Consider the following 8,055-nt stretch of genomic DNA (forward strand, 5'->3'; position numbering starts at 1 on the left):
CAATAGCCAGTAAACAGCAAAAAATAAAGAGTGAAAATCAACATTTTTTGCAAACAGTATCTAATTCTGTTTATATAATGCTGTCAGATTTAGAATTATCAGTGCTCCCCTTGTGGCCCACCCCCATGGGATGCTGCCAGCACCATGGGATTCCCCCAGCTCCATGAATGCCCTTGGCGCCCTTTTGACCCACAGAAGAGAGGTGCACATACAGGAAGGTCCCTGCCCCCCAGTCCCTACCCCACCCCCTCACCCCTCAGGTAGACTTCCCTGGCCTCTCAGCCCACCACACATGCTGTCTCCTTTTGTAGACCTGTCAGTCAGGATAACGTCCTTGACCAGGCAAATCACAGCCACTTTTCATCTGGAAACAATGCTCGAGCCACAACACAGCATTGTGCTCAAAGTGGATTACACAAGCAGGGCTGTCTGCCTGGCATGATATTATTATATCAATAGGACTTTTCTTTCTCCCGGAAAACGTAAGCTCTGTTATCTTTTAACAAAGAAACCCAATGCCAACCTGCTGCCAGTCGGCACTTTTAGCAAAACAGTGCTGCTTTTCTTGGAAAGCACTAACAGCTATGGCTTTTTCACATCAGAAGTGTTGGGGGCTCTGGTGGGGAGAAAAGAAAGAACTTCGTCAGTGGTCTAGATTCTTCTTTCCAAATCCAGTGGTGAGCAAACCAAAAAAAGGTCAGATGAATAAAACCCTGCCCTAATGCAAAATCCTGCTCCAATGCAAAACCCCTGTGTGTCAGTGGAAATGCCCCAGCCAGCGTGTGCGTGCAGTGGAGTCAGCTCATGGATGGTGGGGTATGTGTCCCTGTGGCATCAGTGGGGTGTGTGTCTAGAGCTGAGGAGGAGGAAGAGTAGGCCAGCAGTTGTGGCAGCAGAGGAGTGACACTTGCCAAGAAATATCTTCTGCTGTTTCAGGGCTGTGTTTCTCACGGCTCCTGAATGCTGTGGAAACCTCCAGCGCTGGCTGATGAGTGGTCAATGACAGCCAAAACATCCCCCCAGGTCAGCTTATTCTTCTCAGTCCTTGGGTTTGTTACATTCAACAATTTCTAGATGCATTTTTCCTCTGAAGCAATGTTGCACCACCATTGCCTTATATCCTTTGTTATCTCTGGCTTGAGCTATTTATTTCTCATGATATAATTCCAGTCAAGTTTCAGAGCACTTGATTCCTATAAAGTAGCATTAAAAGGCTCTTGCTGCTGTGCCTACTGATTGTGGATTAAAACAAACATGATTCCATCTGGCTGTATCAGTATGTCATGTTCACCCATCTGTGGTTTTGCCTGCCAGTTAAATTAATTTATCATTAGAATAAATCCCTTTCAAAAAAGAGAAAGGAAAAGTGAGACTATTTGTTGTGTTGAGTTTAGTTTAATTTGAGATGCCTGCTTGAATATACTCAAGGAAATTTGTGAGCAGCATTCCCAGTCTATGCTGGGAAATATGCCTGTCCACACACACTGAATGTGTCTGCCTGAACAGGAGGGGTGGAAGACAAGTGAGATATGTACTCAGCTATCTCAGCGACATTGTCCAAGGTATGGTCTGATCATATTTGTTTTTGTGCACATCAAAAGGGACCTCATTGAAATCAGTGCAGGTCTTTGGCATAAACCTAGCATATGCCTCACCAGGAGGCAGTGTGTTCAAAAATGCTAAGTCACCCTAGGTCTTTTTTCAAAGGTGACCCTATAGAAGAGGCCAAGATTTACTGGTGCCTATTAGCATCTGTAAATACATATGCTCCCAGTATAGAATCTATGCTCTTTGACATAGATTTTTCCTAACCTTCTCTGTTGTTCAACTATGGGTTGTCTTTTCAGAGAATAATCCTCTTCCCAGTTTGAAATTATCTAATCCTAAATTGTTCAGCCTCTGCTGGCCTGGCAGTCACTCTGTCTCTTTCATCAAGTTTAATCTTCTCTGTGCTGCTCCTTGTGCAAGATGAGGCCACAGACATTTCCTAATTTGCTGCTTAGTTTCCTCCTTCTCTGTGGTACCTACTTTGCCTGGGCCAGTATTTTTAGAGCTGTTTGTGCACCTTGCCTTGCAGATAGGAAGGGGCTTGGAGCACTCACACATGCCAGAAGTCCTGGTTGCCTTAGGATGGAGCATGTGTGCAGTGCAGATGAGCACCAGTATTCAGTGGGTCCCTGTTCTACTTCAGTGCTTGTAGCATCCCCAGGCACCTCTCTTCTTCCAGACGTGAAAAGGTGACCCAGAACTGGCTCAGAGATTCTGGATGTACGCTGGGATAAACTGCTGAGCCTCTTAACATGAATGAGCCAGTCAACTGTAGTTCATTACCACCTTAGTCATTACTTTGCAAATATTTGGACTTCTGCCAGAATTCATCAACATATTTCTGGATTCCAGGAGTGTCAGGAATTCATACCAGCTGTTCATTAGTCACTGCTCAGCACTCAACTTACTCGTGCTACGGAATGTCGGTGTTTGCCTAGAGAATTAGAAAGCATACTGGTTCACCCACAAGGCACCCCAGTCACAAAGCTTCATTAGTAGAACAAGATAGTCAGCTTTTTGTAAGACACCCATAGGCGGAAAATTATTTGCCCAGATAGTCAGCTAATGTTTAAAAAAAATACCCTAAATGCTTCAGACTCATTTCCCAAAACTACACACTCCCTGCTACGTGACTGCCCTGAGTGTCTCTGATCAGGGGATCTGCAGGAGGCTGGTACTAGGCTGCTGCCTGTCACTTAATTGCTGCTCAAAGCTACATGTAATTTCAGGGGTACTTCAGGGCCTAAAATCCACATTGCACAAGGCTCTGGAGCAGAGCCCCAGAATCAGCTCCTGCCTCACTGCACTGCTGTGCCTGGCTCTGTCTCATGAGGTGACCTGACGGCCTCACTCAGGCTCACTTGTCTCTCCTGGAAGATGAGGCTCAGACACTGAAGTGGCTCTGAGCAGGAGCCAGCTGCTTCTCAGTGAGACCATCCTCAAAGCCACCCAGTGATGGGGCCAGTGATCTTTGAAAGGAGAAGGCAGAAGAGGTGAAGCAACAGGATCAAAACAGGGTCCTCCGTTCACCACAGAAATACATCTAAGTCCCCAGTATGGGACTCGGCATGCAAGCCTTGCACAGACATATTCCTCAAAGACTTGCACACTCCTGCAAGGCTTTTCTTATAACTGAAGATGCTGCAACAGCTTCTGCTTTCATGGTTTAATCTGAAATGAGTAAGTAGCTATCTCTCAGTGACTCCATTGTGTGCAGCTTAGCCAAAGCTGCCATCTGCCTGGAGTCACTGAAGGACAGTAAGGTCAGCTGTGACACAGCCTCTTCCATCAGCTGGTCCTATCCAGCTCTTTGCTGGCTTTGTTTAGTGCCAGCATCTTCTTTCTTCTCTTTCACATGCTCCTTCAACATTATGGGCTGAAGAGCACAGCCCTGGCTTACCAGTGAGCGCTGCCCAAGAGAATAAACCTTTGAAAATGGGCATGTGGCCCAACTTAGCTTCCCTACTTTTGCTCTGGGCATCCTGGGATGGTATCTTCTGCCCTGGGCTTCCTAAGGATATACAAGGAGAAGAGTGACATGCAGAAGATCTCTTTATATTAGGAGAATCTGCTCCAACAGGCAGCATTACCCAGTGATGCTATTTGGGGGTGGATGTTTGTAGGTGTTGTTAATTTACAAGAGATGGGTTTGGCTCTGAACCAAATGTTTCCAGCATATAGAAGTCTTTTCCATAAGCTCGCTCATGTCCATCTTTGCTAAAAGATCTCAAGTGGAAAATTACTGAGCAGAAACTAAATGTTAAATGTGGAGTCCAGTGTACCAAATATTTGTGCAGATGAAAGGAAATTGCCTCTGTTACAGGGAGATAAAGAAGGTACAAACATAGAATTTAACTAAATGGTTGATCTTCTCCAGTTAGTCCAAAGGAAAGCTTTAATTTCCCTAGAAAGGACAAAAGAAAGAAAAAAGCACAGCCCAAGGGAAGGGAGGAAAGAAAGACATTAAAAAGCATAAGACAGAATTTCCCATTATGAAAGGGGCTTTTTGGAGACATAATGCTCAGAACTACATTATTACATGATTTCTTGTGATTTATGACAAATCTTATACCTGACAGAAAATACTTGACATAATTCAGCTAATATTACAAAAGGTCTTTGGAGCAAGCTAGCACAAGTTTTAAACTTTCAACTTTAGCTAAATTAAAATTCTTACACGAAGAGTCCGTAAAGACAGCGCGTGTCCCAGCAGCATCATGAATGTTACGGTTGTTATGTGGACATATGCAAACCAGTTGCTGGGGATTGTGCTTTAGTCTTCTGTTTTAGAATAATCTTGAAAACTAACTACAGAAAAGAAGCCCAAAATGTGTTTCATATCCATTCTTACTTTCAAAAATATAAGCAGTCATTGCTGCTAACAGAACACTAAAATCTGCTGTCAGACAGTTCAATGTCAATCCCACTGGACATTGCTTTTCTCAAAATACAGAGCTTCTTTCAAATTACAGAAATGCTGTGCATAGGAGGCCACAAACAAACCCACACAATTACTCACCAAAAAAGCATTGTCCCAAGATAGAAAATATAAATCACTACCCTGAAGATGGAGACTGGGGGCTAAGCCTTCACAACTGTGATCTACGAATCACTGTTGACTTTTCTCCAAACTGTGTTTTGAACCTGAGCTCTTGGTTCTGTCTCTGTCTTTCCTTGCAGGCTGGGATAGTTTGATTGTTTTCATATTGTCTCTATTCCTGTTCATTAAATGTATACAAAAAAAAATGCATTGCACATCTCCTTGCCTTTCAAAGAAGAGCGAAGTTTGCTCAGATTTAGTGATGTATTGCTGCAGCAATGAGGAACATGCTGTGTGTAAAATAAAGCAGCAGATCAAAATAAATGTTGCTTTCTGGTGGAACACTTTAGAATAGAGTTTGTCATGGAACAGCTTAAAAAAATGGTTTCAGACAAGTATAAAAATTCTTTTATTTAAGCCCTAATGGACAAAAACGAGCCACTTACATTTTTGCTTCTTTCTTTTCTCTGGGCTTTCTACATTAGAAAGGAGAATTAAAGACTATGGGGTAAAGGAGAAGCTTCAGTTTAGATCAGCAAGCATGAATGCAAAATTGCTTTAATACATTGGAGGATGGGTAGAGAAAAAAATTACCGCTTTAATTCACTTTAAACCATATCAAATCCCAGAATTTGTTCTGCATCCATCCAGTCTGGAAAGGGAAATCATGTCTTGAAATGTGTTTGGAAATCAGATTATTTTCTTATCAAAATAAGAAGCATTTCAAACACATCAACGTGTTTTTATGGAATGAAAAATTCTTTTTCATTTGACCTTATTAGACACTAATAGTATTAAGGTCTGACATGGCAGACCTCTACTAGGTACATGTATTGAGCTGATGGCTTTATGCTTTTTCCCATTCTCCCTTTCATCTCCTTCTTCTCTCTTTTGTTCTTCAGTGACTTTCTGAATGGCAACTTGTTTTTCTTGGCTGCGTCTCAGGAATGTCAGTCGACATTGGATCAATGGATCTCATCTTCTTTGATTTCAAACCAATTTCAAACCCATTAAAAATCTGAACCATTTGTCCTATGGTGTTCCTACTCCTTCCTGGTCTCCAGAAGCTGAGATGTTTTTAGACAAGGGCTGTAAGATGCCAAAATACCTCCCAGTTTGTAGTCTGACTTTCCCCTGTGTTCCAGGTCACAGTGCTGCAAGTGCTGTGGTTACATGAGGCTGTTACAGCCCATGTCCTGACCCCAGCATGAAAAAGGGAGCTGGGTGCACCTCATGTCCATGACAACGTTTTTAGAATGCCTCTCTCCAAAGCAGCAGGTTTCTGGGGGACATTGTGGGTGGCTGGGGCTCAGACCTGTCATTTCAGCCTGTAACCTCCTGTAGGCATTTTGTGCCAGGTACATATAGGGGGGAGTAGGATGCCACTGGTCTACAGAAGCAGCAGAAGTTCATTCATTCTGCCCAGATCTGCAGGGCCCTTACAAGACATGAGGAAAATTCGATTACCTCCTTGAATCCCCTTGCACTTGGGAAATCCTCCCCTTGCCGATGATGAGGTGAAGCCCTGGTGTCCAGTCTAGCCATCAGACTGTTTCCCTGCTGAACTTCTGACAGCTTACATCCACAGCCCTGCCTAACTCTCACAGTCACTGCAGCTGTTAGAAATGTCTAAATTTATCCTTTATGAAATGTAAGTGACTTTGTATCAGCTCGTATCTCTCCAGATGTTTGAGGATCTCATCTATCAGGAATGTATTTAGAATTTTGTCCCATGGCAAAATCACAAAGCCATAAAAAAATATTCCCATCCTTACTAACTCCTGAATCATTCTGAAATTTCGTCTTAAGCATTGCTTATCTCCCTTCCTGTTTTCCCCGTTCTTTCTTCTTCCAAACCAAGGAGAACCCTATCTCAGTCATATTTCAATCATTCAGTGTCCCATCTCTGAGAATGGCCAAGACCTGGTGAAGAGCCAAATAAGCCCAGAATGGAAAACTATGAAATTAAATTATTTGACCATAATTAGAGATATTCCCCAGAGTTTAGCATCTGCTCTGTGTCTTAAAAAAGTTTTTGATCCTGTCTATTGCTGTTCATTCATATGCAACTATGTATGTGTTTATTTGCTTCCCTTAAAAATCTTAGTTCTGCAGGGCAGCACATTCTGTTTTATGGTCTCTAAAGATACAGAAACTGGAAGTGGAAAAAGGAGTCTCATATGTCTCACTCTCACAGTGCTGTGATATCCTTGTATTATCCATTATTATGTATTTTAATGGAGCTGGAAATTCCCTGAACTTCTTTAATTTCTTCTTTCATTTCATCTTTCATTTAATTTTTCCTGGCATTCAGTTATGGTTTTCTTTTGTGTATCACAGCTGTGCACTGCACTGCCTTGAACAACCATATATGACTCATACACCCTCAGTATACCATCAGTATTTCTCTGCAGTCATTGTTCAGCCAGATCAGACTTCATTCTCTGTTCGTGTAGCAGAGGTCTGTCCTCCCCCTTTGTTTCCTCCTGTTCTTGTATGAATCCGATCAACATGTCAACATCTTTCCAACAGTGGGGTTTCCAAGTTGTTGAACAGCCCTCTACATCCTGTCTAAGGAGTTTTGCTGTTACAGAAGTCGTCTTAGGGCAAAGGGAACATTAATTCATTGCCTGGATTACTGGAGGGCAGTGAGCCCAATCCCCCTGGCATCATAAAACTCAGGCAAAAGGACTAGGGTTGAAAGGCTTTGCGGTGCTTCAGTGAGTAGGAATGCAATTTCCACTGGGACTGGGGCCACAAACAGACAGAAGTGTTGTAAATCAGAGCATCCTGTCATCTGCTTTTTAGGCATCTTGCCATTTTCGTGTCCATATTTCCCTGAGTGAGCTGTCTGTGCTCACTGTAAGGGGATGGAGGGAGCTAGGTGCCCAGGAATGGGACTACAGGGGTCAGGACACTGGAGATCCAGGACATAAAAGCAGGTAATTCATTATGCTAGATGGACCTATAGATAAAATCAGCATCTACCCTGTGTCTATACAAGGAGTTTTCTTTGGACTGTAATGTCCCTATCATGCATGTGGCTTATAGCTGCCTGAAGGACTGGTCATTCATGTGATCCCGTGTGTGGCCCTGGGTGCTGGAGTGCTGCAGATGCTCATCTGGAGCAGAGACTCCGGTTTAGCAGTCTTTGAAGGAAATCTCATTCTCATGTGTCAGAACGACTCTGCAAGTCCAACCAGTGAGCAATAAGTGGAAATTATCAGGGAATTTGTTTGCAAACTGCAGTACTACTCCTGCAATGCCAAGACTACTCCAGTGTTTGTCTGTCAGAGATGTTGTGGTCATCTGGTGGAAACATGCCACTGCATTGCTGGACTTTGTTGTTTTCAGATGCTAAGCACAACAGTTGCTTTGGCACCGCAGTTATTGTGCTTGCCCCGTGAAGGAGGGGTTTCAAGACTAACAATGGACACTTTCCAAGAGGTCTAGAGTAATTTTATAAA

Source organism: Pseudopipra pipra, chromosome 5 (assembly GCF_036250125.1).
Source record: "Pseudopipra pipra isolate bDixPip1 chromosome 5, bDixPip1.hap1, whole genome shotgun sequence".
NCBI classification, from domain to species: Eukaryota; Metazoa; Chordata; class Aves; order Passeriformes; family Pipridae; genus Pseudopipra; species Pseudopipra pipra.